General features: G+C 48.8%; 1 long non-coding RNA gene across 1 annotated transcript in view; it reads left to right on the forward strand.

Annotated features, from left to right (window-relative positions):
- Window positions 1–10585: 10585 nt before the first annotated feature.
- LOC133262220 (uncharacterized) overlaps window positions 10586–26989 on the forward strand; it is a 296646-nt gene continuing 280242 nt past the window's right edge. Inside the window, exon 1 of the long non-coding RNA XR_009741251.1 lies at window positions 10586–10615. This is a non-coding gene — a long non-coding RNA (uncharacterized LOC133262220). The remainder of the gene's footprint in view (window positions 10616–26989) is intronic.

Raw genomic sequence — 26989 nt, forward strand, 5'->3', positions numbered from 1 at the left:
TTCACAAACTTTGCAGGCAGTCACCATGGACCTGTAGGCAGGAGGACACAAATATACCCCCTCCCCCAGGTTATCAGTTTTTGAGAAGCAGACAGGTTAAACTACACATTGTTAACTGTCGAGGAGTTTGCTGCATCATTGCTCTTCCCCCCCGCCCCTTTTTTTTTTTTTTTTACCCCTGCAAAAGCCGGCCTGCTTGGCAGCAGCTACAGCCGCCTGCCTGTTTCAGCAGCAGCTATAAATACCTGCAGGCAGACGCACTTCAACGTTAACTCGTTCATGTCCGAAATGTTAAACAGCTACCCGTTGAAAGCTTTTACATGAACCCAACAAGAAAAATACACAGATCACCGTCTGCCCTCAGCATACACACACACACGCGTATGGGATCCCACAAGCACACACCACACAACTATAATATTTGAAGCACAAAATCCAGACAATCATTACTCCCACTGCAGTTCCACGTACAGAACGTGGCACAAGGACCCTGTGTAGACTAACAGCAAACCAGCTCCGAGAAGCATCATTGCAGTGCGAGGTGGCAGGCTCATCCTTAGCGGGTGTTCCCACAGAGGCTCTGCCTCCCCCACATCGTATGAGGCTTGGGCTTTTATACTGACCAAAATGCACACTCATTCCGACACAGGTGGCCAGCCTGTGCTGGAAGAAGTGGCCAGCAATATCTACAAAGGTCTCCAAAGGTTGATAAAAGCTTGGAAATACTTATATTTACCAAATTCTGGTACATGAGTATCACTGAGAAACTGTATGGGCTCCCCCTGTCAATTGCAAGAAAAAATCATAACATATACAGCTTGAGTATAAGAGGATTTTAACCCATACGTGGTCACTGCTTGTCAGGCCTCCTTAACTATTTTGAGATCAAGAGCTTCCCACTCTTTAGCCCCCTGCTGTGTAGTAAACACAGGATATGCAGAGATGCCCATTGCAGAAAATTCACCAGTAATGATCATATCTTTGATTAACCATTGTTGCAGCTTCGCGTCTCCAGTCAGTCTGGAAGCAGAAGATATAAATCTGGCTCGGATTCAGGGGATTCAGGGGCTCATCCTGGGCTGAACTCAGGGTCTCCGTTGCTCACAGCTATGTCTTTCTTGTCTGATGTCTCTCCTTCGTTATGTGGCCATCTGCAGACCTGGCTCCTCCGTAACTGAGTTAAAAATTTCCACTTTAGGGCATATAGTGGGTTGTAAAGGCTCGCAGTTCTTTTAAATCTCCCGCTAGCACATGATCTCTATTTTCTGCTGCGTGCTTCAAAATGGCGCCCCAATCGATCCGGCACCGAGGCACCACCCTCTTCCTTTCAGCTTCCTCGCCATTCATCATGCGTGTCCCTTCTAATACACTTTCTCTGTCCTTTTCAAAGTCCCTACTTTCCGAACTGGGGTGGTGGGGGAGCAGGGGGTTACACCTCCTCCGCTGCACCTTCTGATGAAGAAGGATGGGAAGAAAAGGAAGGGGGAGGGAAAGTTGTAATCTTTCCCCGGTTTCAACCGACTGGGGATGTCTGTTCCTAGTTTCTCCGTTGCTACCGCGGCAGTTTTCTTTTCCGTCTTGTATCTTTTTAGACAGTTTATTACTTCTCTCCGTGGTTTACCAAGTTTCTTTGCCGTTTTATCATCATTAAGCATTGAGTCAAACAGTTCATCAGCAAACTTTCGCCACTCACTCTCCTCAAAACCTTATTAGGATCTACAAAAATCCCTTAGCCTTCCCTACAGCCACTAGGCCTGCTAGCTGCTTTAGAGTCTCAGGCTCAATTCCCCGCTTTTATAAAAAGCACTGAAATAAGTCCAGGGCTACCTCTCGGTCCATTTTCATGGCCGGCCTTTTCCGGATCGTCTTCTTCTGGATCGTACTGTAACCTCGGTCTCCGGATCGGCCTCCTGATGCAGCAGTGTTTGGTTCACCCCAGCGGCAGACTCCTTTCGGTCAGTCCAAGCACCCGGGTCCGTCACGATACCGCAGTAGCATTGCCAGCGCTCCCCAGCCGCTGCTGCTGGCTTCGCTCACTCTCCGTTCTGGGTCCCTGATACTCAGGGCCCTGTATTCCAGGTCCCCGTCAACCGGGGCCCTGTATTCAGGGTCCCCGTTAACCGGGGACCTGTATTCCGGGTCCCCGCTAACCGGGGCCCTGTAATCCGGGTCCCCGGTAGCCAGGGCCCTGTAGTCCATGGTCCCTGTTCGGGCACCATTTGTAAGCAGCAAGGAGAAGCAAGACACCCCAACCCAATATGGGTGATAAGCAAACTTCTACTTTATTTGTGGCGCGCTTCGCTTATATCCACGTGGTGTTTAGCCGCGCCTACTAGTCAGAACAGTATTGGTTAGTTCTACACAGCTTCCTTCACATTCTCCTCCCATATCCGGTATCCAGTTACCTGTGAGGCCTACACCTTGCTTTGCTCGCACAAGGCCTCTAAGGATCCGTGGCCTTGCTCTTGGAGCCATTCTGCAACACTCGTGTTCTGTGGCAGTAAGATTTCCAATTGTAGTTTGATTAGTTGCACATAGTGACAGTGAGCCTGCAGCTTGCCCTCCTGAAGCCTGAAATGAAAAGGTTAAAAATTCCCCCTTTAAGTTTTGTGACCCTTCAGGACATTGTTGATGACCTCCCTTTCCAAAAACTGTACAATTGTCTCCTGGTCTCCAATGAGCTGTATCTCATTCGGGCCACAAGGATGATCAGGGGACTGGAGCTCCTCCCACATGAAAATAGGCTGAGAAAGTTGGGGCTGCTCAGCCTGGAGAAGAGAAGGCTGCGTGGAGACCTCATAGCAGCCTTCCAGTATCTGAAGGGGGCCTATAGGGATGCTGGAGAGGGACTCTTCATTGGGGACTGTAGTGACAGGACAAGGGGTAATGGGTCAAAACTTAGGGGAAGTTTAGATTGGATATAAGGAGGAAATTTTTTCCTGTTAAGGTGGTGAGGCACTGGAATGGGTTGCCCAGGGAGGTTGTGAATGCTCCATCCCTGGCAGTGTTCAAGGCCAGGTTGGACGAAGCCTTGGGTGAGATGATTTAGTGTGAGGTGTCCCTGCCGATGGCAGGAGGGTTGAAACTAGGTGATGTTAAGGTCCTTTCCAACCCTAACTGTTCTATGATTGTATGATTCTATCTTATAGTATGTCACTGCCTTCTTGTCTACAGCCCTGCTCTTTGTCCAAAAAGTAGGATGTATTTGCTGCTTTCAACTGTTTAGTCAAATTTTCAAAATGCTCTATGATGGAAAGGTTTAGGGGAATAATACCCCATGGGATGGGCTCTCCTACAGCATGAGGAATAGGTAAGCAGGCAGTTACTCCAGTTAAATTATGCATTTTCCTAAACCCCTGTATCAATTTCAGGATCAAGTTATCACTTGGTTGGCTTGCTGCACAGTCCCCTGCAAATAGAAATAAAGCAATCAATCACAGCAATCACAGTCAATGCCTGGTAAGCTTTAGGTGCATCGGTCTGGTGGCTTAGGCTATCCATTCTGGTGTCAGTGAGGGTTTGAACCGACTGTAATGAACCCACATGTCTGCTTCTTGTACTTTAACAACCGTGTTAGTTGTCAGCAATACCAAGTATGGTCTGACCTAAGAGGATATGGTATTATATAAGAAGATGACCATTTAATAAGTAATGAAACAGCAAAAAAATCAAAAGCAAGAAGACCCCAGACCTTAACATTACTATTGTTCTGAAATATTGTGAGGGGTGGGGAACTTAGATTGTAAGTGTATAATTGCCCAGGGATTTGTTTGTTCAGGGTCCCTCTTTGGAGGCATCCAGTTCAAGCTGTAGCGCTATTAATAAAATGCACTTTCATAAAGGAATCTATGTTTCGGCGTATGTGGAAACCTAGAATCAAACCCTGTTATAACAGGTGAGACTGACTGGTCTGTAGTTCCCTGGGTCTTCCTTTTTTCTGTTTAAAAAAACAGGGGTTATATTTCCCCTTTTCCAGGCAGCTGGTGGCTGGCACACATATTTTCCATAACAGCTTGACAATTACAGATATTGGCTTCCGTCACTGAGCAGCACTCCTGCAGCTACTCTGGAGCAGCCACAATACTTAATGAGCACTTAATGAGGCAGGACTGCAGTTTCCCTGCTTGTACAAGCAAGAGCAGCCATGAAAACGGCTGTCCTGGTGGCAGTCCTCGACTGCTGAAGTGCTGGAGGACATACGGGAGAAGAGCAGTGTCCTGGGTTCAGCAGTAGCAGTCATTTTTCTCCTTCTTAGTATCTGGTGCATTGCTGTGTTTTTGACTTTCAGCCTGGGAACAGCTCTGATAACACCAATGGTTTTAGTTGTTGTTAAGTAATGTTTAGTCTGACCAAGGACTTTGTGAGCCTCATGCTCTGCCAGGGAGGAGGGGAAGCCGGGAGGAAACAGAGACAGGACACCTGACCCAAACTAGCCAAAGAAGTATTCCATACCACAGCACATCATGCCCACTGTATAAACTGGGGGCAGTTACCTGGAAGGGTTAGATCTCTGCTGTGGTCGGGCTAGGTATTGGTTGGCGGGTGGTGAGCAGTTGTATTCTCTTCCCTTGTTATTTCCCTTATCATTATTATTATTGGTGGTAGCAGTAGTGGTTTTGTGTTATACCTTAGTTACTGGACTGTTCTTATCTCAACCTGTGGGAGTTACATTCTTTCGATCATCATCCCCAACCCTCCAGGAGTGGGGGGAGGAAGGGGGGGAGTGAGCGAGTGGCTGCGTGGTCCTGGGTTGCCAGCTGGGCTTAAACCACGACAGGCAGCAACCACACTATGAATAATTTGGGTAGCAAGTTACATTGCACTGTGCCAACACCTTCCTCCCACTGCAAAAGCAGCTCCCGTCACTCACAACAGAGGAAGCAAATGACTCCCAAAACTGTCTTCCTCAAAAAGGAGTGCCCCTAGCCACAGGGGCAGACTGCCACAGGAAAACATGCCAGACCAAACATGCAGCTTCTGTTCTGGCAGCCCCCTGCCCCAACTCACCCAAACACCGAAATTCCCACAGAGGTGCATAAGGGTTCTACCTCATGCAAACTCTTAGTCAAAGCAGAGGGGAGGATGGGGGAGCATGTGTCAGGACCTCTGCATGCCCCATGTCACCCATGGGTCACACAGCAGCCACAGCAGGGCAGGATGAGCTCTGGTGATCAACATAGTGTCCCCTAAGCCTCCCACAGCTCCCTGGTGTGCAGACCTGGAGGGACCAAAACCCTCCTGGAGCAGGTTCTGAGGATACGACTGTGCTTCACACATGACCACTTTCATCCGGAGCTGCCAGCAAAGCCCAGGCTCCTACTATGTGGCTGTAGCTGAATTTAGAGTTGTCCCAGAGTTTCTTCTCAGACCCCACTGACCAAACACTTTGGCTATCACCACCCCTTCCAGAAGCAACCAGCTCCAGGCAAAGGGACACAGTACTTGGATTTGCCACATACAGAGAAATGCTGCCCATAAGGATTATACCCCAGCCCTGACTGGCAACAGGGAATTCATGGGCCTTTCCTCTGACTTGTCCTTACCATCATGCTCTCAATGGGCACAGCACTGGTACAGATGGGACAGGCTTGGGTCAATGGGGTGCATGAACCCAGAAGTGAGGGGCAGCAACCACACCCATATCCGTCAGCTCCCCAGGGTACAAGGACATGGAGGAGCATTTAGCAGGGACAGTCCAGCCCTGATATGATCTACGTCCCTCAGTGGGGCAAATGCCTGTCAGCCCAGCGAGGATACAGGAGTGGCTCAGCAGGCACTGCTCCCTGCTGCTGACAATGGATATCAACAAACACTTGCTATTAATAGGAGTGGATTCCAGTTCAGGAGTGAGAAAGGAAGAGGCACTTTCCAAAGACCAGATGTCCTATGTGAAATTCCAAGCACAGCGGGACCCTGCTCTCCTGTCAGCAAGGATTGAGACATGGGTGCTGCAAGGGGCTACTGGCACAGCTGCCACTCTGGAGAGCAGATGGCCACCACAAAAACAGGCTGGGAAGGGATGGAGAGTGCTTTAGGAGCACCAGGAGTTGCAAAGATGGGAACAGCCCTGGAGCACCCACCAGCATCACCCGTAACTCATCTCTGCATGTAGTGCTTCCAAAGCTCAGGAGTGATGCTCTGGAGTAACGTGTCCAGGCATGGGGTACTCCCAAAGGCATAAGGGTGCCTATCAGCATAGGGAGTTCCTTTGAGAGTCTCCCATGTTGAAGAACACCTGTTGCAGAATGACTCAAAGAGCAGGACCATGGAGTTCTGGAGGACTGTACAAGCAAGGCAGGGGGTGGCCCCCACAGGTAGCCGGAGACCAGACCTGGGAGGAGAATGTGGAGGAAGCTGTGGGGGGCTAACCAATACTGTTGTGCCAAGAAGGAGTGGCTGAATACCACTCCTATATATGTGTGAACTGCGTCACAAATAAAGTAGAAGTTGCTTATCACCCATATTGGGTTGGCCTGTCTGCTTCTCCTCGCCGCTTACAAATGGCGCCTGAACAGGGACGCGGACTACAGGGCCCTGGTAGCTGGGGACCTGGATTACAGGGCTCCGACTAGCGGGGACCCAGAATACAGGGCCCCGACTAGCGGGGACCCAGGATACAGGGCCCCGGTTGACAGGGACCCGGATACAGGGCCCCGGCTAACGGGGACCCGGAACGGCGAGTGAGCGGAGCTGGAGGCAGCAGCCAGGAAGCACGGGCAATGCTGCTGCGGTAGCGTGACGGACCCGGGTGCTTGGACTAACCGAAAGGAATCTGCCGCTGGGGCGAACCAGACACTGCTGCGTCGGGAGGCCGATCCGGAGACCGAAGTTACAGGACGACCCAGAAGAAGACGATCTGGAAAAGGCTGGCCATGAAAATGGACCGAGAGGTAGCCCTGGACTTATTACAGTGCTTTTTATAAAAGCTGGGAATTGAGCCTGAGACTCTAAAGCAGCTAGCAGGTCTAGTGGCTGTAGGGAAGGCTAAGGGATTTTTTTGCAGATCCTAATACAATATTTGAGGAGAGCGAGTGGCGAAAGTTTGGTGATGAATTATTTGACTCAGTGCTTAATGATTATAAAAAGGCAAAGAAACTCGGTAAACCACGGAGAGAAGTAATGAACTGTCTAAAAAGATACAAAGCAGAAAAGAAAACTGCCGCGGTAGCAACGGAGAAACTAGGAACAGACATCCCCAGTCGGTTGAATCCGGGGGAAGATTACAACTCATTTCCCCCAACTCGCGGGAGCACAGGGTTTCCCACCCCCCCCCCACCCCCCACCCCCTCCTTCCTTTTCTCCCCCTCCATCAGAAGGTGCCGCGGAGGAAGTGTAACCCCCTGCTCCCCCACCCCCCCAGTTCCGAAAGTAGGGACTTTGAAAAGGACAGAGAAAGTATATAAGAAGGTATACGCATGATAAATGTCGCGGAATCCGAAAGAAAGAGGGCGGTGCCTCGGCACCGGATCGATTGAGGCACCATTTTGAAGCACGCAGTAGAAAATAGGGATCATGTGCTAGCGGGAGATTTAAAGGAACTGCAAGCCTCTCCAACCCACGATGCCCTAGAGTGAAAAAAAAATTTTTAACGCGGTTTCGGAGGAGCCAGGTCTGCAGATGGCTACATACCGAACGAGATACATCTGATAAGAAAGACACAGCTGCGAGCAACGGAGACCCCGAGTTCGGCGCAGGATCAGCCCCCGAATCCCCTGAATCCAGTCCAGATTTATATCCTCTGCTTCCAGACCCTGACTCTTTGTCTCCCGGGGCTCAGACTTACTGGCCCTGGAGACGCTCAGTTGTAACAATGGGTAACCAAATATGTGATCATTACTGGTGAATTTTCTGCAATGGGCATCTTTGCATATCCTGTGTTTACTACACAGCAGGGGGCTAAAGAGTGGGAAGCTCTTGATCTCAAAATAGTTAAGGAGGCCTGACAAACAGTGACCACGTATGCGTTAAAATCCTCTTATACTCAAGCTGTATATGTTATGAATTTTTCTTGCAATTGACAGGGGGAGCCCATACAGTTTCTCTGTGATACTCATGTACTAGAAGTTGGTAAATATAAGTATGTCCAGGTTTCTATCAACCCTTGGAGACCTCTGTAGATACTGCAGGCCATTTCTTCCAGCACAGGCTGGCCACCTGTGTCGGAATGAGTGTGCATTTTGGTCAGTATAAAAGCCCAAGCCTCATGCGATGTGGGGGAGGCAGAGCCTCTGCGGGGATGGCCACTAAGGTTGAGCCTGCCACCTCGCACTGCAATGATGCTTCTCGGAGCTGGTTTGCTGTTAGTCTCCACAGGGTCCTTGTGCCACGTTCTGTACGTGGGACTGTAGTGGGAGTAATGATGGCTTTTGCAGGGACTAAAAAAAAAAAAAAAAGAGGGGGGAGAGAGAGTAATGATGTTACATTTAACTTTAACCTGTCTAACCTGTCTACTTCTGAAGAACTGATAACCTGGGGGAGGGGGTATATTTGTGTCCTCCTGCCTACAGGTCCATGGTGACTGCCTGCAAAGTTTGTCAAGCCTTGCCATGAGCTGGACAGACGAATGGATAAACCTGATGCCTCAGCTACAGGAGCTGACCGTGATTACCCCAAGCAGAATGAGATAGAGGAAGAGAAAGAACAAATAACTGCAAAACATCACTTGGGGGCAACTGAAAAGTAACAGCCTGAACATGTGTGCTTGTAAAGTAGCTATTATTAGAGGTTGTGATTTTGTGTATAAAACCACCTGTATTTACTAGCTAGTTGCTAATAAGAAACTGCACCTTGTATTGTATAGATTTGTCACTTGTAAAAGAGATGTTAGAGTATGGAAATTTGCAGTAGCTGCTAGAAAATGCTAAGGCAAAAGCTAGAAATATTTTAATACAATGGTAGTGTTATAAAGCAGGTGATGGAGCAAATGAAGAGGGTGGGAGAATTCCACTGGTAAGAAATTTCTTTGGCTAGTCCCTGGCTACCATCAGCATCTTCAACATGCTGCTGCACCCTGTAATAGTTACTCTGCTAATGTAAATTTGTGTGTGCCTTGCTGTAGTAGTGACTTGTTACTGGATGAAGCAGGTGAAACTGTGCATTGACAACAAGGTGCAAGGACTGAGGCTGACCAAATGCCTGCTACCACAATCAAGGGCAAGACTGGGTTGGCTTCTGTGTTTGCCACCAAGGAGAACCTTTAGCTCCGCTGTTGGCTGCAACCCAGCAGGCATGGAGCGGTGGGGACACATGCCATGCCAGACCTTGATGTGAAGGATCAGAGAGCTATACAGCCTGTTATCAGAGAGCCATGCAGCAGAAAAAAGGGGCAGGCCCAGGCAGCCTCTAGTTGGCATATGTTAGAGATATAATCTAGCCCAGATCCCCTGCTCAAGTAGGGCCACCCAAACGTATATAAAACATAAAGGGGGAAGATGTGGAGACAGTGTTCTCACAGGAGAATGCATAAGTGGTACATAAACTTTGAATAGTCCTGAAAGATACAGCAAGGCCATGGGAGGCCTGAAGAAGCTTAAGCAAGCAAGCTAAGAGGCTGGAATTCACCAAGTTAATGAGAACTGTGGACTGTTGGCAAGCTTTCAAGGTTGAGTTCTCACACCTGTGTTTAACCAATTATATGTTAGTCACTAAGGGTCTTCAAAACATGTATCCAATCATAATATGCCAAATCACTGTAAGTGCTTTAGCCAGGGCCTTGGCTCAACTAAGCAGACTGGGTTGCTGAGTTGCTAAGCAGACAATTCTACATCGAAGGCAATTCCTGATTTGTTTTAATGTTGACTCTGTAAGACATGCAACACTGCAGAACCTTTTGTTGTTGGAACAGGGACATGGATGTGAAGAGTTTGATGGAATGTGTTGTATGAGTCTCTCTGATTATGCTAATTCGATGCACGCACAGCTGAGAACCCTGGCTCAGCTTACCCAGCAATAGTAAATGAGCAATATCCTAAGAATAACTAGATGGTTGTCTTCATGGGGCATTACAGGTTGAGTCAAACACTGCGGTTTAAAGTATTGCACTTATGTATCATTGTTAGGTTAATCATCGTAGCTATTAGACTTGCTTATAGATGTGTGATAAAACAGGTGAACAGAATAACCCATAATGCCTTGCTTGCGCAAAGAAAAAGGGGGGAATTGTTGCAGAATGACTCTAAGAGCAGGACGATAGAGTTCTGCAGGACTGTGCAAGCAAGGCAGGGGGTGGCCCTCACAGGTGGCCGGACACCGGACCTAGGAGGAGAATGTGGAGGAAGTTGTGGGGGGCTAACCAATACTGTTGTGCCAAGAAGGAGTGGCTGAATACCACTCCTATATATGTGTGAACTGTGTCACAAATAAAGTAGACGTTGCTTATCACCCATATTGGGTTGGTTGGCTTGTCTGCTTCTCCTCGCCGCTTACAAACACCTGGCACAAGGAAATGTCATGGCTTCAGCTGGGACAGAGTTAATTACTTCTTAGTACCTGGCATAGAGTTGTGTTCTGGCTTTAGTCCGAGAACTGCGTTGATAATACACCAATGTTTTAGTTGCTGCTAAGTAGTGCTTAACCTTATCAATGATTTTCAGTCTCATGCTCTGCCAGTGAGGAGGTCCAGAAGAAGTTGGGAGAGAGCACAGCTAGGTCATGTGACCCAAACTAGACAAAAGGGTATTACATAACATAGAATGTTGTGCTCCCTACATGGGAAAAGCTGGCTGGGAGACTCTGATTTATGCGCAGGGAAGGGAAAGGCATTAGTCAAGGGGGAGTGAATAAGTGCATTCTGCATCACTACCATTACTGGAGTTGTATACTCTCTTACCTTATTAAAAAATATTATATTTTTTTATTTCAATTATAACACTGGTGTCGTGGTTTAAACCCAGTCAGGTAACTTGTTCACTCACTCCCAGTGAGTGGTGCCGAGCTGACAACAATCGAGGTCCGTGTCCCCCCCCCCCACCGGGGCTCTCCCCTTCCCCGCTCCCGGAGGAACGGGAGGGAGGATCGAAAAAGTGCAACTCCTACGGGTTGAGACAAGAACAGTCCAGCAACCAATGTACAACACAAATCACCACCGCAACTATCAACTACAACAATGATAAGAGAAAATAACAAGGGAAGAGGATACAATACCACCGGCCAAGAAAACGAGGTCCACCCGGAAGCCCGTATCCTTCCGGGTAACTCCCAGTTACCCCTCACCCCAGCCATGACGTGCTGTGGTATGGAATACCTTCCTGGCTACCCCGGGTCAGGCGCCCCATCTCTGCTTCCTCACACCTTCCCCTCCTCCCTGGCAGAGCATGAGCCTCACAAAGTCCTTGGTCAGGGTAAACATCACTTAGCAACAACTGAAAACATCGGCTTCACCAACACAGTTCTCAGGCTGGAAGTCAAAACACAGCACTGCACCAGCTACCACAAAGGAAAAAACATGACTGCTACTGCTGAACCCAGGACATTATCCACCCCTTATTCCATACCATTCACGTCGTGCTCAGATCCCACATTTCCCCATCGTGCTCAGATCCCACATTTCCACCATTGCTCTCCCACATATATACATCCATATACATACAGACCAAGAGGAAAAGATCATTTTCTTAGTGCATGGACCAATCCCTATAATGCTGCCGAGTCCATTCGGTCCATGATGTTCAAAGTTCATTCTCTGTTGGGATGATGGCTGGAGGGAAGTCAGGGCCAGTCGCTGGTGACCTGGAGACATCTAGTTGATGGGCTATAAAAGTATTACACAGCAGGTAACAGCATACAATTAAGTTCATTGGCTGTTTTCCCCTAAAATCAAATCCCCTTGAGGTATACATCGGACTTCCCCATCTTCCCGCATTACCCACCAAGTATATCCGGGTCCCTGAGCAAAAGCAATCCCACGAGTGGGTTTGCCTTTACCTGAAGCAGGAATAACCCAGACTGTCTTCCCCAGCAAATTCTTCATATGCACCACAGGAACTTTGTCCCCATCTACAATATGTAAAAGTTCTGACTGGGTTGGGCCAGCCCTGTTGGCAGATCCTCTGGTGTTGACCAACCAGGCGGCTTTTGGTAAGTGTGTATCCCAATGCTTGAAAGTTCCCCACCCACTGCTCTCAGTAGTTTTTAACAGCCCATTGTACCGTTCGATTTTCCCAGAGGCTGGTGCATGGTAGGGGATGTGATATACCCACTCAATGCCATGCTCTTTGGCCCAAATATCTATAAGGTTATTCCGGAAATGAGTCCCATTGTCTGACTCAATTCTCTCTGGGGTGCCGTGCCGCCACAAAATCTGTTTCTCAAGGCCCAGGATGGTGTTCCGGGCAGTGGCATGGGGCACAGCGTATGTTTCCAGCCACCCGGTGGTTGCTTCCACCATGGTAAGCACATGGCGCTTGCCTTGGCGGGTTGGTGGCAGTGTGATATAGTCAATCTGCCAGGCCTCCCCATATTTATACTACAACCATTGTCCTCCATACCAAAGAGGCTTTAACCGTTTGGCTTGTTTAATTGCAGCACATGTTTCACACTCATGAATAACCTGGGCAATAGTGTCCATTGTTAAGTCCATCCCTCGATCACAAGCCCATCTGTATGTTGCATCTCTGCCCTGATGGCCTGAAGTGTCATGGGCCCACCGGGCCAAAAATAATTCACCTTTATGTTGCCAATCTAAGTCCATCTGAGCCACTTCAATCTTAGCCGCTTTATCCACTTGTTGGTTGTTCTGGTGTTCCTCAGTGGCCCGACTCTTGGGTACATGGGCATCTACATGACGTACCTTCATCACCAGGTTCTGCACCCTGGCAGCAATATCTTTCCACAGTGCAGCAGCCCAGATGGGTTTACCTCTGCGTTGCCAGTTGCTCTGCTTCCATTGCTTCAACCACCCCCACAGGGCATTTGCCAACATCCATGAGTCAGTATAAAGTACTGGCCACTTTTCTCATTCAGCAATGTCCAGGGACAGCTGGATGGCTTTCACCTCGGCAAACTGACTCGATTCACCCTCTCCTTCAGCAGTTTCTGCAACTTGTCATCCAGGACTCCATACAGCTGCCTTCCATCTCCGATGCTTTCCCACAATATGGCAAGAGCCATCAGTAAACAAGGCATACTGCTTTTCACTTTCTGACAGTTTATTATATGGTGGGGCCTCTTCAGCGTGCACCACCTCCTCCTTTGGTGACATTCCAAAATCTTTGCCCTCTGGCCAGTCCATGATGACTTCTAGAATGCCTGGACGACTAAGATTTCCTATTCGAGCTCGTTGTGTAATTAGTGCAGCTCATTTACTCCATGTAGCATCAGTTGCATGATGTGTAGAGGAGACCCTGCCTTTGAACATCCAGCCCAGCGCGGGCAACCGGGGTGCCAGGAGGAGCTGTGCTTCAGTGCCAATCACTTCCGAAGCAGCTCGAACCCCTTCATAGGCTGCCAGTATCTCTTTCTCAGTTGGGGTATAGCTGGCCTCAGATCCTTTATATCCCCGACTCCAAAAGCCGAGGGGTCGACCTCGAGTCTCCCCTGGAGCTTTCTGCCAGAGGCTCCGGGTAGGACCGTTCTCCCCAGCTGCAGTGTACCGTACATTTTTACATCAGGTCCGGTCCGGACTGGTCCAAGGGCTACTGCATGAAAAGCTTCTCAATTTCCTCAGTCTCCAAAGCAGCAATACCAAAAGCCCACCGGTACCCTTTTGGGTCTTTGAAGTACCCTCTCTTGAGGTAGTCTATGCCGAGGGTGCATGGAACCTCTGGACCAGTCACAATAGGGTGCTTTTGCCATTCCCTCCCAGTCAGGCTGATTTCAGACTCCAGCACAGTCAACTTTTGGGATCCTCCTGTCACTCCAGAAATATAGATGGGTTCCACCTCTTGACAGCTTGATGGCATCAGGGTACACTGTGCACCGGTATCGACTAGGGCCTTATACTTCTGTGGGACTGATGTGCCAGGCCATCTGATCCACACAGTCCAGGAAATCCGATTGTCCCCTACCTCCACCTGGCTGGAGGCAGGGCCCCTCTAATGGTCGTCAGCGTTGGACACTTCAGTCGTGGTGAAAGGGATTATTCTTCGTTATCACAGGAGCTGTAGTAAAATCAGCTCTTCCATTCCATCTGGGAAACTGATCACCAGAGACTGAAGCCGTAGCTCTCATGGGACGATCAGTCTTGGCCCTTGCTCCCCTCTTCAGTTCACTCACCCGTTCCTCCAAAGCTGAAGTAGGTTTTCCATCCCACTTTGTCATGTCTTCTCCGTGATCCCGCAGGTAAAACCATAGGGTACCCCGTGGTGTATACCTCCTGTATCTCCTCACTTGAACAATAGGACGCCTTTTGTTAATAGCCGAGACGTGTGTTGGTACACGTGAGGAGCTGGATAAATCAGATAGATCATCCCTCAATTGTTTGAGGTCCTGGGACAGTTTTTCCACAGCTGAGATGATGGAAGGGGTGAGGTTGTCTTCGAACTTTCGGACTTTATGAACCATTTCATCCACTGTTAGTGGTACTATGTCATTCCAGGTCACTGTTGCCAATGAATGGGCATATGATGACGGTGCATTCCGTGTGAGTTTTCGCCACATGGGTCGTGTACATTCAACTTCATCTGGATCTATAGGTGTATCCCCGTTATTCGGCTTGATGTGATAGAGCATCTCTACAATGGCCGATTCCCTCTGAGACTGGATGCCTTTGTCTATAGTAGTCCACTTGGCCGAACGACTCGTAACATCGTCCTTGTACGGAAACCTTTCTTTCACAGCTGCCAAGAGCCGCCTCCAAAGGCTGAGGGACTTTTTCTCTCTTGCGATTGCTTTGTCAATTCCCCCTTCTCTAGCAAGTGATCCGAGCTGCTTGGCTTCTGTACCTTCTAGTTCGTGACCATCGGCCCCATTGTCCCAGCATCGGAGTAACCAGGTGATGATGTGCTCCCCTGGTTGACGGGTAAAATCTTTTCGCATATTCCGCAGCTCGGTTGAGGTCCGAGGTCGAGAAGTTACCTCTTCTTCATCTTCTTCGTCATGTGATGATGACTCCTGATCAGATTCTGGACCGGGTGGTGAATTCATTGGTTCTTCATCTCGCTTCACCCTTTTTGCCTCCTTTTTGCTTGTTCTCTTGCGTACAGGGGCAACCGATAATGGTACGAATTGATCCTCTGGTTTGACTGCAGTGATTATCACTGTGGTTTGAGTAGCAACTGTACTTGTTGCTGGGGGTGGTGTAGCTGCTGTGCTTGGAGCTGGGGTAACCGCGCTGTCTGTTGCAGTTGAAGTTTGAGCAGCTGCTGTACTTGCCACTGGGGTAGCTGCTCTGTTCATTGAGGCCAAAGTTTGAGTAGCGACTGTACTTGTCGCTGGGGTTGGTGCAGCTGCTGTGCTTGGAGCTGGGGTAACCGTGCTGTCTGTTGCAGTTGAAGTTTGAGCAGCTGCTGTACTTGCCGCTGGGATAGCTGTGCTGTTCATTGCAGCCGAAGTTTGACTAGCGACTGTTGCTTAGCCCTCAGATCTGCCGACATTCTTTTCCTTTTGAAGGTGCTGGATAGTGTTGAACCAGGCCGTGTAATCATAGGCCAAGCCCCAGCACGTTGCCATGATTTGTCTATCTCTGGTATGGCCAGAATGACCACACACCTCATTTAAGTGTTTTACTAATTCTTCTGGATTTTGCAGTTGTTCGGTAGTGAAATTCCAAAGTACTGGAGGGGCCCACTGACCTAGATACTTGCCCATACTATCCCACACACCCTGCCACTCATGGCTGTCCAGCCTCAGGGAAAATCTCTTGGTCCTCCTACATCGTCGTTTGACCCCAGACAAGACCCAAACCTGACTCTGCTTAACTCTTGAAATCAGTAGTGGGCAAAACACACTCTGTATGCGTGTTTAGCATGGTGATTCCCATCACCATCAGCAAACAAGTCTCAACAGCATTAAAAGGCCATTCAAAAAATTCAAAACTCTCGAATGTAAATGGTCTGGGGGGAGGACTGGGAGGGTAAAAGGATGTCTCCTTCACAGGTTGAGCACCTGAGAAGGAGAAAAAAGATGTGTAATTGCTAAGCACCTCCATCATATACCTCCCAAAGTATAAAGGTGGTGACCACACTGGGAACATAAGCCAGATCAGTTTCATGATCAATGATTCTATTGTATTACAAGTCATTGCCATAAAGTACAATGGGACAAAAACCTTAGCCCAAGCCCCACACTTGAAAAACACTAATACAGCAAATACCGGATGGACGTAAGATACGATATACTGAAACTGTGAGATCAAGAGGAACAACCTTGAGAGCCAATAAATCAGCATTGTGACGAGTGACTATCAATCCAGTCAGATCTGTTCTTATCTCAACCCCTCGTGCCCCACGTTGGGCGCCAAAAAGAACTGTCGTGGTTTAAACCCAGTCAGGTAACTTGTTCACTCACTCCCAGTGAGTGGTGCCGAGCTGACAACAATCGAGGTCCGTGTCCCCCCCCCCCGCACCGGGGCTCTCCCCTTCCCCGCTCCCGGAGGAACGGGAGGGAGGATCGAAAAAGTGCAACTCCTACGGGTTGAGACAAGAACAGTCCAGCAACCAATGTACAACACAAATCACCACCGCTACTATCAACTACAACAATGATAAGGGAAAATAACAAGGGAAGAGAATACGATACCACCGGCCAAGAAAACGAGTTCCACCCGGAAGCCCGTGTCCTTCCGGGTAACTCCCAGTTACCCCTCACCCCGGCCATGACGTGCTGTGGTATGGAATACCTCCCTGGCTAGCCCGGGTCAGGCGCCCCATCTCTGCTTCCTCACAGCTTCCCCTCCTCCCTGGCAGAGCATGAGCCTCACAAAGTCCTTGGTCAGGGTAAACATCACTTAGCAACAACCGAAAACATCGACTTCACCAACACTGTTCTCAGGCTGGAAGTCAAAACCCAGCACTGCACCAGCTACCACAAAGGAAAAAACATGACTGCTACTGCTGAACCCAGGACAACTGGTCTTAATACAACTAACAGGTTTTAACTCCTTCTGATTCTACTCCACGCCCTACTTCCTTCCTTCCTTCATTGTGGGACGGCCAGCCTCCCCTACTGCACATTCCTTCCTTCAATAATCCCTCCCTCCCTCCTTCTTTCCTTCCTTCCTTCCTTCTTCCTTCCATCCTTACTTCCATCCTTCCTTCCTATCTTCTTCCTTCCATCCTTCCTTCCATCCTTCCTTCTTCCTTACATGAATGCCAACCTGCACTGCAGGACATTCAGTCCTTCCTTCCTTCCTTTCTTCCTTTCTTCCTTCCTTCCTTCCTTCCTTCCTTCCTTCCTTCCATCCGTCCTTCCTTCCTTCCTCCCTTCCCAACCTGCACTACAGGACATTCGACATTCCTTCCTTCCTTCCTTCCTTCCTTCCTTCCTTCCTTCCGTCCTTCCTTCCTTCCTTCTCTGACTTTCAGCATGCCCTCCTGGATCTTCCTTCCTTCTTCCTTTCTTTCTACTCTGACTGCCAGGCTGCCCTACCTACCGTTCTTCCTTCCTCCATTGACTGTCAGCCTGCCCTTCCCTTCTTCCTTCCTTCCTCCCTTCCTTCCTCCCTTCCTTCCTTCCTTCCTTCCATGAATGCCAGCATGCCCTACAAGACAGTCTTTCTCCTCTTCCTTATTTCCTTCTTTCCTTCCTTAATTTCTTCCTTCCTTCCATGAATACAAGCCTGCCCTACAGGACATTCTCTATTTCCTTCCTTCCTCCCACCCTCCCTCCGTTCCTCCCTCCCACCCTTACTTCCTTCTTTCCTTCATTCCTTTCCTCCTTTTTGCTCTGACAGCAAGCCTGCCCTTGCACCCTTTCTTCCTTGTCTGACGGCCAGCCTACATTAGTGGGCATTCCTACCTCCCTCCCTCCCTCCCTTCCTTCCATCCTTCCCTACTGGACCTTCCTCCCTTCCTCCCTTTCTTCTTTCCTTCCCTACTGAACCTGCCTCCCTTCCTCCCTTCCTTCCTTCCTTCGCTGACTTTCAGTCTGCCCTACTGGACCTTCCTTCCTTCCTTCCTTATTTCCTTCCTTCCTTCCTTCCTACCTTCCTTCCTTCCTTCCTTCCTTCCTACCTTCCTTCCTTCCTTCCTTCCTTCCTTCCATGAATGCCAGCATGCCCTACAAGACAGTCTTTCCCTTCTTCCTCATTTCCTTCTTTCCTTCCTTCCTTCCTTTCTTCCTTCCTTCCTTTCTTCCTTCCTTCCATGAATACAAGCCTGCCCTACAGGACATTCTCCATTTCCTTCCTTCCTCCCTCCCTCCCTTCGTTCCTCCCTCCCTCCCTTTCTTCCTTCTTTCCTTCATTCCTTTCCTCCTTTTATCTCTGACTGCAAGCCAGCCCTTTCATTCATTCTTCCTTGTCTGACGGCCAGCCTACCTTAGTGGGCATTCCTTCCTCCCTCCCTCCCTCCCTCCCTCCCTTCCTTCCATCCTTCCCTACTGGACCTTCCTCCCTTCCTCCCTTTCTTCTTTGCTTCCCTACTGGACCTGCCTCCCTTCCTCCCTTCCTTCCTTCCATCTCTGACTTTCAGTCTGCCCTACTGGACCTTACTTCCTTACTTCTTTCCTTCCTTCCTTCCTGCTCAGACGTCCAGGCTGCCCTACTAGGAAGACCTTCCTTCCTTCCTTCCTTATTTCCTTCCTTCCTTCCTTCCTTATTTCCTTCCTTCCTTCCTTCCTTCCTTCCTTCCTTCCTTCCTTCCTTCCTTCCTTCCTTCCTTCCTCCCTTCCTTCTTTCCTTCCTTTTTTCTCTGACTTTCAGCCGGCCCTACTGGACCTTCCTTCCTTCCTTTCTTTCTACTCTTACTGCCCGGCAGCTCTACCTACAATTCTTTTTTCCTCCTCTGACTGTCAGCCTGCCCTTCCCTTCTCCTTCCTTCCTTCCTTCCTTCCTTCCTTGAATGCCAGCATGCCATACAAGACATTCTTTCCCCTCTTCCTTATTTCCTTCTTTCCTTCCTTTCTTCCTTCCATCCATACATACAAGCCTGCCCTACAAGACATTCTCTATTTCCTTCCTTCCTCCATTCCTCCCTCCCTCCCTTCCTTCCTTCTTTCCTTCATTCCTTCCCTCCTTTTTTCTCTGAGTGCAAGCCTGCCCTTTCATCCTTTCTTCCTTCTCTGACGGCCAACCTACCTTAGTGGGCATTCCTTCCTCCCTCCCTCCCTCCCTTCCTCCCTCCCTTCCTTCCATCCTTCCCTACTGGACCTTCCTCCCTTCCTCCCTTTCTTCCTTCCTTCCCTACTGGACCTGCCTCCCTTCCTCCCTTCCTTCCTTCCTTCTCTGACTTTCAGTCTGCCCTACTGGACCATCCTTCCTTCCTTCCTTCCTTCCTACTCTGCCGTCCAGGCTGCCCTACTAGACCTACCTTCCTACCTTCCTTCCTTCCTTCCTTCCTTCCTTCCTTCCTTCCTTCCTTCCGTCCTTCCTTCCTTCCTTCTCTGACTTTCAGCATGCCCTCCTGGATCTTCCTTCCTTCTTCCTTTCTTTCTACTCTGACTGCCAGGCTGCCCTACCTACCGTTCTTCCTTCCTCCATTGACTGTCAGCCTGCCCTTCCCTTCTCCTTCCTTCCTTCCTTCCTTCCTTCCTTCCTTCCTTCCTTCCTTCCTTCCTTCCTTCCTTCCTTCCTTCCTTCCTTCCTTCCTTCCTTCTTACATGAATGCCAGCATGCCCTACAGGACATTCTTTCCCTTCTTCCTTATTTCCTTCTTTCCTTCCTTTCTTCCTTCCTTCCATGAATACAAGCCTGCCCTAGAGGACATTCTCTATTTCCTTCTTTCCTCCATTCCTCCCTCCCTCCCTTCTTTCCTTCTTTCCTTCATTCCTTTCCTCCTTTTTGCTCTGAGTGCAAGCCTGCCCTTTCATCCTTTCTTCCTTCTCTGACGGCCAGCCTACCTTAGTGGGCATTCCTTCCTCCCTTCCACTCTCCCTCCCACCCTCGCTTCCTTCCATCCTTCCCTACTGGACCTTCCTCTCTCCCTCACTTTCTTCCTTCCTTCCCTACTGGACCTGCCTCCCTTCCTCCCTTCCTTCCTTCCTTCTCTGACTTTCAGTCTGCCCTACTGGACCTTCCTTCCTTCCTTCCTTCCTTCCTTCCTTCTCTGACTTTCAGCCTGCCCTACTGGACCTTCCTTCCTTCCTTCCTTCCTTCCTTCCTTCCTTCCTTCCTTCCTTCCTTCCTTCCTTCCTTCCTTCCTTCCTTCCTTCTCTGACTTTCAGCCTGCCCTCCTGGACCTTCCTTCCTTCCTTTCTTTCTACTCTTACTGCCAGGCTGCCCTACCTACCATTCTTTTTTCCTCCTCTGACTGTCAGCCTTCCCTTCCCTTCTCCTTCCTTCCTTCCTTCCTTCCATGAATGCCAGCATGCCCTACAAGACATTGTTTCCCTTCTTCCTTATTTCCTTATTTCCTTCCTTTCTTCCTTCCTTCCATGAATACAAGCCTGCCCTACAGGACATTCTCTATTTCTTTCCTTCCTCCATTCCTCCCTCCCTCCCTTCCTTCCTTCTTTCCTTCATTCCTTTCCTCCTTTTTGCTCTGAGTGCAAGACTGCCCTTTCATCCTTTCTTCCTTGTCTGACGGCCAGCCTACCTTAGTGGGCATTCCTTCCTCCCTCCCTCCCTCCCTTCCATCCTTCCCTACTGGACCTTCCACTCTCCCTCCGTTTCTTCCTTCCTTCCCTACTGGACCTGCCCCCCTTCCTTCCATCCTTCCTTCCTTCTCTGACTTTCAGTCTGCCCTACTGGACCTTCCTTCCTTCCTTCCTTCCTTCCTACTCTGACGTCCAGGCTGCCCTACTAGACCTTCCTTCCTTCCTTCCTTCCTTCTTCCTTACATGAATGCCAGCATGCCCTACAGGACATTCTTTCCCTTCTTCCTTATTTCCTTCTTTCCTTCCTTCCTTCCTTTCCTCCTTCCTTCCATGAATGCAAGCCTGCCGTGCAGGACATTCTCTAACTCCTCCTTTCCCCCTTTCCTTCCTTCCTTCCTTCCTTCCATGAATGCCTCCATGCCCTACAGGACATTCTTTCCCTTCTTCCTTATTTCCTTCTTTCCTTCCTTCCTTCCTTTCCTCCTTCCTTCCATGAATGCAAGCCTGCTCTACAGGACATTCTCTAATTCCTTCCTTCCTCCCTCCCTCCCTCCCTTCCTTCCTTCCTTCCTTCTTCCTTCCATCCTTATTTCCATCCTTCCTTCTTCCTTCCATCCTTCCTTCCATCCTTCCTTCTTCCTTACATGAATGCCAGCCTGCACTACAGGACATTCTTTCCCTTCTTCCTTATTTCCTTCCTTCCTTCCTTCCTTTCCTCCTTCCTTCCATGAATGCAAGCCTGCCCTACAGGACATTCTCTAATTCCTTCCTCCCCCCCTCCCTTCCTTCCTTCCTTCCTTCCTTCTATGAATTCAAGCCTGCCCTACAGGTCATTCTCTAATTCCTTCCTTCCCCCCTCCCTCCCTTCCTTCCTTCCTTCCTTCCTTCCTTCCATGAATGCCAGCATGCCATGATTTAGATGAGGGAATTGAGTGTACTATCAGCAAGTTTGCTGATGACACTAAGCTGGGAGGAGTGGCTGACACGCCAGAAGGCTGTGCTGCCATCCAGCGAGACCTGGACAGGCTGGAGAGTTGGGCAGGGAGTAACTTGATGAAATATAACAAGGGAAAGTGTAGAGTCCTGCATCTGGGCGGGAACAACCCCAGGTTCCAGTATAGGTTGGGGAACGACCTGTTAGAGAGCAGTGTAGGGGAGAGGGACCTGGGGGTCCTAGTGGACAACAGGATGACCATGAGCCAACACTGTGCCCTTGTGGCCAAGAAGGCCAATGGCATCCTGGGGTGTATTAGAAGGGGGGTGGTTAGTAGGTCGAGAGAGGTCCTCCTTCCCCTCTACTCTGCCCTGGTGAGACTGCATCTGGAGTATTGTGTCCAGTTCTGGGCCCCTCAGTTCAAGAAGGACAGGGAGCTGCTGGAGAGAGTCCAGCGCAGGACAACGAAGATGATTAGGGGAGTGGAACATCTCCCTTATGAGGAAAGACTGAGGGAGCTGGGTCTCTATAGTTTGGAGAAGAGGAGACTGAGGGGTGACCTTATAAGTGTCTATAAATATATAAAGGGGGAGTGTCACGAGGATGGAGCCAGGCTCTACTCAGTGGCAAACAATGATAGGACAAGGGGTAATGGGTACAAACTGGAACACAAGAGGTTCCACTTAAACTTGAGAAGAAACTTCTTCTCAGTGAGGGTGACGGAACACTGGAACAGGCTGCCCAGGGAGGTTGTGGAGTCTCCTTCCCTGGAGACATTCAAAACCCGCCTGGACGCATTCCTGTGCAACATTATCTAGGTGTTCCTGCTCCGGCAGGGGGATTGGACTAGATGATCTTTCGAGGTCCCTTCCAATCTCTAACATACTGTGATACTGTGATACTGTGATGCCCTACAGGACATTCTTTCCCTTCTTCCTTATTTCCTTCTTTCCTTCCTTCCTTCCTTTCCTCCTTCCTTCCATGAATGTAAGCCTGCCCTACAGGACATTCTCTAATTCCTTCCTCCCCCCCTCCCTTCCTTCCTTCCTTCCTTCCATGAATGCAAGCCTGCCCTACAGGACATTCTCTAATTCCTTCCTTCCCCCCTCCCTCCCTTCCTTCCTTCCTTCCTTCCTTCCATGAATGCCAGCATGCCCTACAGGACATTCTTTCCCTTCTTCCTTATTTCCTTCTTTCCTTCCTTCCTTCCTTTCCTCCTTCCTTCCATGAATGCAAGCCTGCCTTACAGGACATTCTCTAATTCCTTCCTTCCTTCCTTCCTCCCTCCCTCCCTCCCTTCCTTTCTTCCTTCCTTCCTTCCTTCCTTCCTTCTTCCATACATGAATGCCAGCATGCCCTACAGGACATTCTTTCCCTTCTTCTTTATTTCCTTCTTTCCTTCCTTCCTTTCTGTTTTCCTTCTTTCCATGAATGCAAGCCTGCCCTACAGGACATTCTCTATTTCCTTCCTTCCTCCCTCCCTCCCTCCCTTCCTCCCTCCCTCCCTTCCTTCCTTCGTTCCTTCCTTCCTTTCCTCCTTTTTTCTCTGACTGCAAGCCTGCCCTTTCATCCTTTCTCCTTAGTTTGACGGCCAGCCTACCTTATTGGGCATTCCTTCATCCCCCCCTTCTTCCCCCCTCCCTCCGTCCCTCCATCCCTCCCTCCCCTCCTTCCTTCCTTCCTTCTCTGACTGCCAGCTTGCCCTTCCTTCCTTCCTTCCTCCTCTGACTGCCAGATTGCCCTTCCTTACTTCTGTGTCTGACTCCCAGCCTGCCCTGCTAGACCATCCTTCCTCTCTCCCTTCCTTCCTTCCTTCCTTCTATATCTGACTGCCAACCTGCCCTATCTGACATTCCTTCTCCATTCCTTCCTTCTCCGACTGCCAACTTGACTTCCTTGCTTCCTTCCTTCCGACTTCCTTCATTCTTCCTCCCTTCTATGACTGCCATCCTTCCCTAAGTGCGTTCCTTCTTTCCTCCTCTGAATGCCAGCCTGCCTTACCTGATCTTCCTTCCTTCCTTCCTTCCTTCCTCCCTCCCTCCCTTCCTTCTTTCCTTCATTCCTTTCCTCCATTTTTCTCTGACAGCAAGCCAGCCCTTTCATCCTTTCTTCCTTGTCTGACGTCCATCCATGCTTACTGGGCATTCCTTCCTCCCTCCCTCCCTCCCTCCCTCCCTTCCTTCCATCCTTCCCTACTGGACCTTCCTCCCTTCCTCCCTTTCTTCCTTCCTTCCCTACTGGACCTGCCTCCCTTCCTCCCTTCCTTCCTTCCTTCTCTGACTTTCAGTCTGCCCTACTGGACCTTCCTTCCTTCCTTCCTTCCTTCCTTCCTTCCTGACTGCCGGCCTGCCCTACCTGACATTCCTTCTTTCTCTGACTGCCAGCTTGCCCGCCCTTCCTGCATTCCTGCATTCCTCCTTCCTTCCTTCCTTCCTTTCTTCTCTGTCTGCTATCCTTCTATTCCTTCTTTCCTTTTTTCCTTCCTTTGTGGAAGCAGTGTTCTCAGAGCAGAATAGATATTGAGACAGAAACTCTTAATAATCTTGAAAGATACTGTAAGGCCCCTGGAAGTTTAAGCAAGGAAGTTAAGAAGAAGCTGGAATTCACTGAGCTGATGAGAACTGTTGGCTGTTGGGAAGCTTTCGAGGTCAAGTTCTCACACCTGTGCTTAACCAATTGTATGTTAGTCACTAAGTGTCATCAAGACATGTGTCCAATAATAATATGCCAAATCACTGTAAGTGCATGTAAGGAATAGTATATAAGGTGTTAAGGCTTTGTAATAAATGGCTTTTGTCTGATCACATTGATCTCTAACTCGGTCCATATCTTTTCTGAGGCAAATGGCGCCCAATGTGGGCCCCCTCATTTCTTATATTGAAACTGACGGTATTAAAGCTCATGGCACCGAAGAAAGTGGAAAACGCGGAGCCGCAGGGACATTGGCTGTGTTCGTCCTGGCAGGATGTGGATCGGGAAATAGACACCTTGGAACAGAGCGTTGTGAGCCTGAAGACACTGTGCTGTGCAAATAAGGTAACAGCCGATGGGTCTGGAAGACGATTAGGATGGGGAATCAATTAAGTAAAGAAGAAATGGTCATCCTTAAGCTCTTCCAGCATAACCTCTCAAAGAGAGGGATAGAGTATGACAATAATCTGTCAAAAAGGCCATTGCTCTGGAGTAAAGAAAAAAAGCTGATCCAGGGGGTTAATGGAGCTTTTGATCTCGGGACTTGGGAAAAAATTGGGTCATGCCTGTGGGATCAAGTTACTTGTGGGTCTAAGGAGGCGAAGTCTCTTGCTGCCCCCTGGCTACTACTGAAAGGGACTCTAGCCGCAATGAAGGCTGAGAAACAGGCGGAAAAATCTGCTTTTAAATCTCTCTGTTCGGTAGTGAAATTCCAAAGTACTGGAGGGGTCCACTGACCTAGATACTTGCCCATACTATCCCACACACCCTGCCACTCATGGCTGTCCAGCCTCAGGGAAAATCTCTTGGTCCTCCTACATCGTCGTTTGACCCCAGACAAGACCCAAACCTGACTCTGCTTAACTCTTGAAATCAGTAGTGGGCAAAACACACTCTGTATGCGTGTTTAGCATGGTGATTCCCATCACCATCAGCAAACAAGTCTCAACAGCATTAAAAGGCCATTCAAAAAATTCAAAACTCTCGAATGTAAATGGTCTGGGGGGAGGACTGGGAGGGTAAAAGGATGTCTCCTTCACAGGTTGAGCACCTGAGAAGGAGAAAAAAGATGTGTAATTGCTAAGCACCTCCATCATATACCTCCCAAAGTATAAAGGTGGTGACCACACTGGGAACATAAGCCAGATCAGTTTCATGATCAATGATTCTATTGTATTACAAGTCATTACCATAAAGTACAATGGGATAAAAACCTTAGCCCAAGCCCCACACTTGAAAAACACTAATACAGCAAATACCGGATGGACGTAAGATACGATATACTGAAACTGTGAGATCAAGAGGAACAACCTTGAGAGCCAATAAATCAGCATTGTGAAGAGTGACTATCAATCCAGTCAGATCTGTTCTTATCTCAACCCCTCGTGCCCCACGTTGGGCGCCAAAAAGAACTGTCGTGGTTTAAACCCAGTCAGGTAACTTGTTCACTCACTCCCAGTGAGTGGTGCCGAGCTGACAACAATCGAGGTCCGTGTACCCCCCCACCGGGGCTCTCCCCTTCCCCGCTCCCAGAGGAACGGGGAGGAGGATCGAAAGAGTGCCTATAGCCTCACATATGGGTGCATAATAACTTTTGAACAGTGGAACCTGCCATAAATACTAGGACAGTGTAAATTTTGTTGGAATCCAAACTATTATCTAACAGAAGAGGAGTTAATCTGCAGAACCCAGAGATATTATTTTACTGAACCCCCTGAAAATAATATAAAACTTGTGTGCAGGTGCTCTCATATTTTTATAAGTGCATTTGCAGAGCACTGGGAGAGAGAGGCTATAGAGATTTGTAAAAGATTGTTTGAAATGGAAGCAGGTCAAGGCAAGGGAATTCTGAAGAAAAACCCATTAGGTTGCATTTTGGCACATTGGAAAGAACTGGGAGGGTCTCCTGGGGGCTCTGTAAATAAGAAAATATTGGTAAAATATTATAACGAATGGTGGCCTTTATATACTTTGGAAGATCAGGAAAAATGGTCTAAAAATGGAAATCTGAACTATAATACATTGATACAATTAAGGTTGTTTTGAGGGGGCAAAGAAAATGGGATGAAATAATGTATGCAGATATGTTTTTCACTTTAAGAAACCACCTGGAGTGACAGACTGCAAAATTAATATAGCTCTGCCAGATCCCTTAATTTTGGCTTTGGAAAAGGACAGGGAAAAATCTGAAAGTTAAGCTGGAGAGATGTTCAACCTGTGATATTGGGAAAAGATTTTTAAATTTAAAAAAAAACAGTGATCAGGAAGATAGGTAGGAAAAGTATATATCACAAGTACCTCAGAGAGGAGCACCCTCTGTATCTGTCCTATCAGATATTGATAAGGAGGAGGAGATTGCTGTCACTGGCAACAAGCAGCAGATTCACATTCAGAGTTAAGAAAGAGTTAAATCAGAAGTGCAGTTGCAGAGGCAGACATCTGCAGCCACTGCAGAGAGGGGTGAGCAGCTGTTAGGAAAAAAAAAAAAAGGAAAACCAAGGTGGAGTGTCAAGGGGTGGCTCCAGTAACTGAATCGGAACTAGACTGACAGGGACTGGGGGAATCATCCCTAACAGATCCACTGGTTATAATGAAGCTAGGGGACAAAGAAAAAAGAAGTGGAATTTTTAGTTGATATGGAAGCAACATATTCAGTTTTTAAAAAAGCTTTAATATCTTTGGAGGATGATTATATCATGGTATAAGGGGTGACTAGCCAAAATGAAAAGGCTTATC

The sequence above is a fragment of the Pezoporus flaviventris genome, unplaced genomic scaffold, assembly GCF_033815535.1.
Source record: "Pezoporus flaviventris isolate CSIRO_AGI_PZ_B2104156 unplaced genomic scaffold, CSIRO_AGI_Pfla_v1 ptg000199l, whole genome shotgun sequence".
Classification (NCBI taxonomy): domain Eukaryota; kingdom Metazoa; phylum Chordata; class Aves; order Psittaciformes; family Psittacidae; genus Pezoporus; species Pezoporus flaviventris.